Here is a 6,585-nt window from a genome sequence, read left to right on the forward strand (position 1 = left end):
CTATTAAATTACTAGAAGTATTCCTATATGTATATATAGTTTTTTGAATAGTCTTGAATTTGATGGTGATATAATATGTTTAATTTGAGTTAAAAAGTCAGGCGTTACATCAATAAAAATAGTATGAGAGTTTTTAACGTTATATTTATTTAAAATTTATACGTTTCGGCTAGCATCTTAGCCTTTATTCAGTGGCAATCAATTTAAATATAAAAATGAAAACTAAATAAATAATATGTAAGAAATTTCATAGAAAAACAATAATAATAATAATAACAATAAAACACCTACAATTTTGTATCCAAATATAACATATGAAAACATTATTAATCCATGGTATGCGTATGTGCACATTGATAAAATATGTTTTTTTTAACATCACAGATGGTAAAACACACAAATTAACATGATAACTTAACGGAGTTTAAGTTAGAAATGTCACATATTTTCTTGAAGCAGTTTTTAGCATGTGTTCAAATTTTACGGGAAATTTAAAATGCGATGGGATCTTATCATTTTTTAAGAAATTTTGGCACGCTATTTTGGCAGGAACCGCGTATTTGTTTCGTTCAGGGCCAAAGCGTTTGTTTATGTATATTAACCCCTCAGCGAATCTTCTTTTCATTAAGTTCTTAAAATGCAAAAATTTTGGGTTGAAAAAATCTATATTATGGTTTAATTTTTAATATGCTCGGTTAACATCGTTAAAATATAAATAAAAAATAAATTGCTTCGGATTTTTTGAGTTATTTTTATGTTGATGGTGTTTAAATCTCATAAATTCTTTGGCAAATAATTTTGTTTAAGATTATTAAGACATATCAAGCACATGTCAAAGTCATATCAAAGTTTTGTTTGAAATATATTAGATACAATTTCAATTAATACATTTTATTTAAATTGTAGGAACTGCTGCGTTATGGACTGCAAAATGGAATTTCTGTATGGAACAACAGAATTGCTGGTCTGAATTTGTGCTAGAGTGGAAACTATAGAGACTAAGGTAAAATTAAATGATAGTAGTTAAAGTGTTTTTATTAGCTGTTTTATTATAATTATTACAATACAATTAAATAACCTATGGAACTCGATTAGTGCTTTCATATATCTTCAATTTCTGTTCCTCGACCATTTTTCGGTTGAAATATATTTCATACATGTTATGTCAATATTGAGCATGTACGTACATTTCGTGTTTGAAGTTGATAACCGTAAAAGAGTCGTTCATGATTTTTTCTTACAAGTCGCCGTCACTTCTCATCAGGGTCTCACAAACCGAACGAACATTATCTGACAGCAATGAACAATGAGATAAAGCCGTGTAAAATTAATTAATCCACGTCATTTGGTCCTCAAGCAAAAACGATTACCTACTCCAGAGCGGCGCGTTTTGTCGGACGTCTTTTGATAAAATACCGAATTATATCGCATTAGTACCATTTCGTATTGTCAATGCCGACAGATGGATTTAATACAAGTCATATTTGCAATAATAATTAGGATTAACTGCGGTAAGAAAAAGAAAGTATTTCATGTCAAGTAATAAAATAATTTTAAAAACGAGTTTGGGAAAAATCAGATCGAAATGTGCCAAATTCAGAAATGCTGGTATAGTAGAACCTCGTTTATCAGGTCCTCGGTTATTTGGATTTGCTATTATCCGGACTCCCAACCACGACCAATCAATATGTATGTACATACTTACAATTCGAATTTTTGCTTGATTAATGCTACAGTTCATTATATATATCTAATGCAATCTAAGAAAATATATATGTACATACATAAGAATTCAGTACATACATTAAGAATTAAGAATTTAAAGTTGTTAATAAACCTTATTTTTATTGATATCTATGTATGTATTTGTTATTTTCAATAAATAACAACAAAATCGAAAATTTCTATTAACCTGTGGGGTGGTCCCACATATAAAAATCAAGACACTATAAATGAAAAATAAAGTTTATTACAAAATTATAATAATTACAAAATCTTCTTGGTTGAATTCTGGTATTCTTGGTATTCCTCGCTTGGACTCCGTCGTTTTCCTAGGTGTTGCCTGCTCGACCAGTAGAAGAGAAAAGAGATCGAGGATGGTAGCTGCTTTGGTTATATACCTGGAGGCTGACCCCCTCCACATATAGGGTCCCTAATAGTGTGGAGGCTAGTGTAGCTCTTACTACTATTTTCAATAGTAGGAGAGCTAGTGTCGCTGCAATACCCCCTGGCGAGTCAATAAAATTGTTATAATTTATTGGATGCGAGGACGAAACTACCCGTCCAAACCGTGTTCTATATTGATTGGAGGTATGTTCTGTAGCGCTGGTGGATGGAGTCGAACTCGTACTTTGGTCGTCTTCTGTGGTGTGTGAAATGGGCTTGACACGATCGATGGATACTCTTACATTGCCTTCTCCAATTTTAATTTTCAATGTTTTGGAGAGTTCGATCTATGACTTCATACGACCTCTGTATGGACAAGAAAGCGCTGGTCGCAGAGCGTCTCCCTAAGGAATACAAATTTTGCATTATTACTTAGTTCTTTAGTATTAAAAGTCTTTTTCGATCCATGTGCAGATGTAGGAGTGGATGTATTGTTTCGAAATGTCGATGTAGATTCCTCAAGAAGTCGCTTGTTGGTATCTCCTGCGTGTGCTGATAGAAAGTCGCCAGGTAGACGAAGCGGCTCTCCATATACTAATTCGGCGCTGTGCTTTTAATGTCTTCTTTAACAGAAGCTCGAATTCCTAATAAAATAATTGGTAGAGAAAAATCCATCCATGAGGGTCTGCATGGCACATGAGGGTGTTTTCAGTGGCCTGTGAGCATTTTCAATCAATCCATTTGATTGCGGGTGATATGCTGTAGTAGGAATGTGGGAAATTCCTAGTAGTTTGGTTTACTCCTTGAAAAACAACTGAACAGAATTGCCGTCCTTGGTCGCTTGTTACTTGAGATGGAACACCAAAGCGTGAAATCAAGAATATAGGAAAGCCCAGGTTACACTTTCTGCGGTAATATCTGATAGAGGAAAAACTTCAAGCCAGCGTGTGTAACGGTCTATAGCGGTGAATAGGTATTTAAAACCTTTTGATTGAGGAAGTGGTCCGACAATGTCAAATGTGAACATGCAGAAATCTGGCGGGTGGCACTTTGAACTCTCCAAGTGGTGTGACTATATGCCGACCAATTTTGGAGCGTTGACATGAGATGCAGCTTCGAGCCCAGGTTCTACAATCCTTGCGAATGCCAGCCAAACAAATCTATCCGTAATGAGTTTAGTTGTGGTTTTATACCTGGATGAGATAGATTGTGCAGAGTATTGAAAATATGTCGTCTATGTTCAGCAGGAACATAAGGACGTAATCGATTTTGAGATATGTCGCAATATAATTGTTCTTTGGTTCCTGGAATAGCGATGCGTTTCAGGTTGAGAGCAGTATCTGATTTTAAGAGCGTTACCAGTTCTTCATCTTCGTCTTGCGATTTAGCAATAACGGAGTGATCCAAAGGCGATGTTATGGCTTCTGCTCTTGAGAAGGCGTCGGCTACAATGTTTTGTTGTCCACTAACATAGCGAACATCTGTTGTAAACTGCGACAGAAACTTAATTGATTTAATTGTATTGGCGGCAGCTTGTCCTTTCGCTGGGAAAAGGCGTGAATTAAAGGTTTGTGGTCAGTAAACCAAATGAAATGTCTCCCTTCCAGTAAGCTTCGAAAATGTTGCATTGCTTCGTATCCAGCCAAAAGTTCTCGATAATATGCTGGCCAAAGTTGTTGTTTCTCAGATAGTTTTTTTGAAAAGAAGCCCAAGGTTGCCAAGTGCCATTGATGTACTGCTGTAATACTGCACCGATAGAATGGTTAGATACATCGCTAAATAATGCTGTTTGAGCATTTGGAACTGGGTGTGCTAGTAATGTTGCTTTAGCCAATTCTTTCTTACAAGTCTCGAAGTTATCTTGAAGCTGTGGAGTCCAAGAAATTGGTTGTGATCCAGATTTGGTAGATCCTGAGAGCAGCTTGTGTAGCGGCGGAGCAAGAAATTCAGCTATGTGAGGAATAAACCTTCGATAATAATTAATCATTCCTATGAAGCGTCGTAGCTTTGAGTAGGTTGCCGGTAGCGGATATTCTTGGAGATCGTTGATACGGTCTTGTGGTGGCAAAGTTCCATCTTTAGAAATTTCATAACCAAGAAATGTAACTTTGGGTGCACCTAATACGCATTTCGCTGGATTATAATGACAACGCCGTGGTCTTTCAGGCGTTGAAATAATTGGCGGAGGTGATCTTGGTGTTCTTCTAGCGATGTAGATGATATAAGAATATCATCTAGGTATGCGTAACAAAAATCCAGACCTTGTGTAACCTCATCTATAAATCGCTGAAATGTTTGTGCTGCATTCCTTAGTCCAAAAGTCATATACGGGAACTCAAAACAGCCCAAATGGTGTTATATTGCTGTTTTTGCAATATCATCAGGATGGACTGGAATTTGCTGAAAGGCTTTCACTAAGTCGATCACTGAAAATATAGTACATCCTGCTAAATTATGCGTAGTCCGCAATATGACGAACGGGATATTTGTCTGGAATTGTGCGTGAGTTGAGTAGCCGATAATCTCCGCATGGACGCCACGTCGAATCCTTTTTCTGTGTGAGATGTAAAGGTGAAGACCAAGAACTATCGGAGGGTCTTGCAATGCCTAATTCTACCATATTCTTGAATTCTTCTTTGGCTACGCGAAGTAATTCTGGCTTGAGGCGCCGTGGTCTAGAAGAAACTGGAGGTCCTGGAGTGGTTCTGATATAATGAAATGTTTTGTGTTTGTTTTCTTGACACAAGCCTGATGGTCTGGTGATGGATGGAAAATCAGCTAATAATTTGTTGTATGCAATGTCTCCAAATATAGACTTGACACTTTGTATCCGAGAGAGAATGTGACACATCCTGGAGATGACAGTGATGTCAGGTTGTCATGTAGACGAGAATTCTTTATATCGATAATGATATTGTAGTACGCCAAAAAGTCTGCTCCAAGTATAGGCATTGTTACGTCTGCTACGATGAATCTCCAAGTAAAATTTCTTCTTAGTCCAAAATCTAATTGTAAAATAATATCCCCGTACGTGCGTATGTTGGTTCCATTGGCTGCAGACAAAGTATAGTTTAGTGAGGATTAGGTTTAGCAGTTAAGCGCCTTGGATACACGCAAACGTCTGAACCTGTGTCGACCAAAAACTGTACCTTAGTTCTGCGATCACTTATGAAGAGGCGACGGCTTGATGAAGAGCAAGGATAGGTCGCCATCACTCCTTGCCGTTGGAGTTTTCCTCTCTGAACGAACAATGACTCTCGCATTTTCTTGCCTTCTTTCCGAATTTGGCGTGGTACCAACAGAATGTATTTCGGTTGCGCGATCTAGAAGTACTTCTCGGCCTGAAGAAGTGGTAGACCTGTCTTGTCGAAAAGGGCTACGGTTTCTATTGTTGATAGGTTGAGTCTGCTACGATAGGTTAACTTGGCTTGCTCTGTAAGATCTTCCACACGCTGTGTTAGTTGATCATTTTTATCAATTAGTTTTTTGTATGAGTCTTGCTGTTGGTTGTTACTAGTTGCTGCGACTACTGGCGGTTGTGCAATCTCACATATTTTGTCGGCGAGGGATGCAAGTTTCTAGGTCTCCATTGATCTGGGTTTGCAATATTTGTTGAGTCTGGACGGTTGTCGTTGAATCCAGATTTCTCGTAGGAGTGAATTGTCGACTGTAGTTGTTCCGACCAATGAACGAAGGTGACGTAGGAAACTGAGAAGGACTTCGATCACCAAATTCTTCTGCAAAAGTAATTGTCTTATCCTTTGCCGTTCGGAAATTGATAGCCTTTTGATTAATTCCTCCTTTAGTTTATGTATTTATTTTCTGCAGGCGGAGAATTTATAACGTCCTCTATTGGAGTAACATATTTGCAATCTAGGTGAGCTATTACAAATTCATATTTAGCCAGGTCTGATGATGCGGCATCGAGAAAATATTGCTTCGGCTATAGTGAACCACAATGTCGGTTTCTCACTTATAAATGGCGGTGGTGATGCGGAGTGCGTGAGATTGCGTCCAGTTCCCCTTTAGGGTCCTGCATGTCTTCATTCATTGTTTGTTTTTTATTGTCTTCTATGCGAATAATCGACTATTGTTCTTTAGCTCACACGCTATGTGGTCCAATTCAGCGTCGGGGTCACCAATTATGTGGGGTGGTCCCACATATAAAATCAAGACACTATAAATGAAAAATAAAGTTTATTACAAAATATAATAATTACAAATCTTCTTGGTTGAATTCTGGTATTCTTGGTATTCCTCGCTTGGACTCCGTCGTTTTCTAGGTGTTGCCTGCTCGACCAGTAGAAGAAGAGAAAAGAGATCGAGGATGGTAGCTGCTTTGGTTATATACCTGGAAGCCTGACCCCTCCACAATTAGGGTCCCTAATAGTGTGGAGGCTAGTGTAGCTCTTACTACTATTTTTCAATAGTAGGAGAGCTAGTGTCGCTGCAAACGAATGCCTATCGACAACAATTAGT

General features: G+C 37.7%; 1 protein-coding gene across 1 annotated transcript in view; it reads left to right on the forward strand.

Moving 5' to 3' along the window:
* The first annotated feature begins 923 nt into the window (after positions 1-923).
* Positions 924-6,585, forward strand: part of LOC113385884 — a 74,198-nt gene continuing 68,536 nt past the window's right edge. The window contains exon 1 of the mRNA XM_026623707.1: positions 924-1,003. The gene's annotated coding sequence lies outside the window, so the exon portion shown is untranslated. The remainder of the gene's footprint in view (positions 1,004-6,585) is intronic.

Source organism: Ctenocephalides felis, unplaced genomic scaffold (genome assembly GCF_003426905.1).
Source record: "Ctenocephalides felis isolate EL2017-DRISC unplaced genomic scaffold, ASM342690v1 CF-g0.4_SCAFFOLD_03571, whole genome shotgun sequence".
Classification (NCBI taxonomy): Eukaryota; Metazoa; Arthropoda; class Insecta; order Siphonaptera; family Pulicidae; genus Ctenocephalides; species Ctenocephalides felis.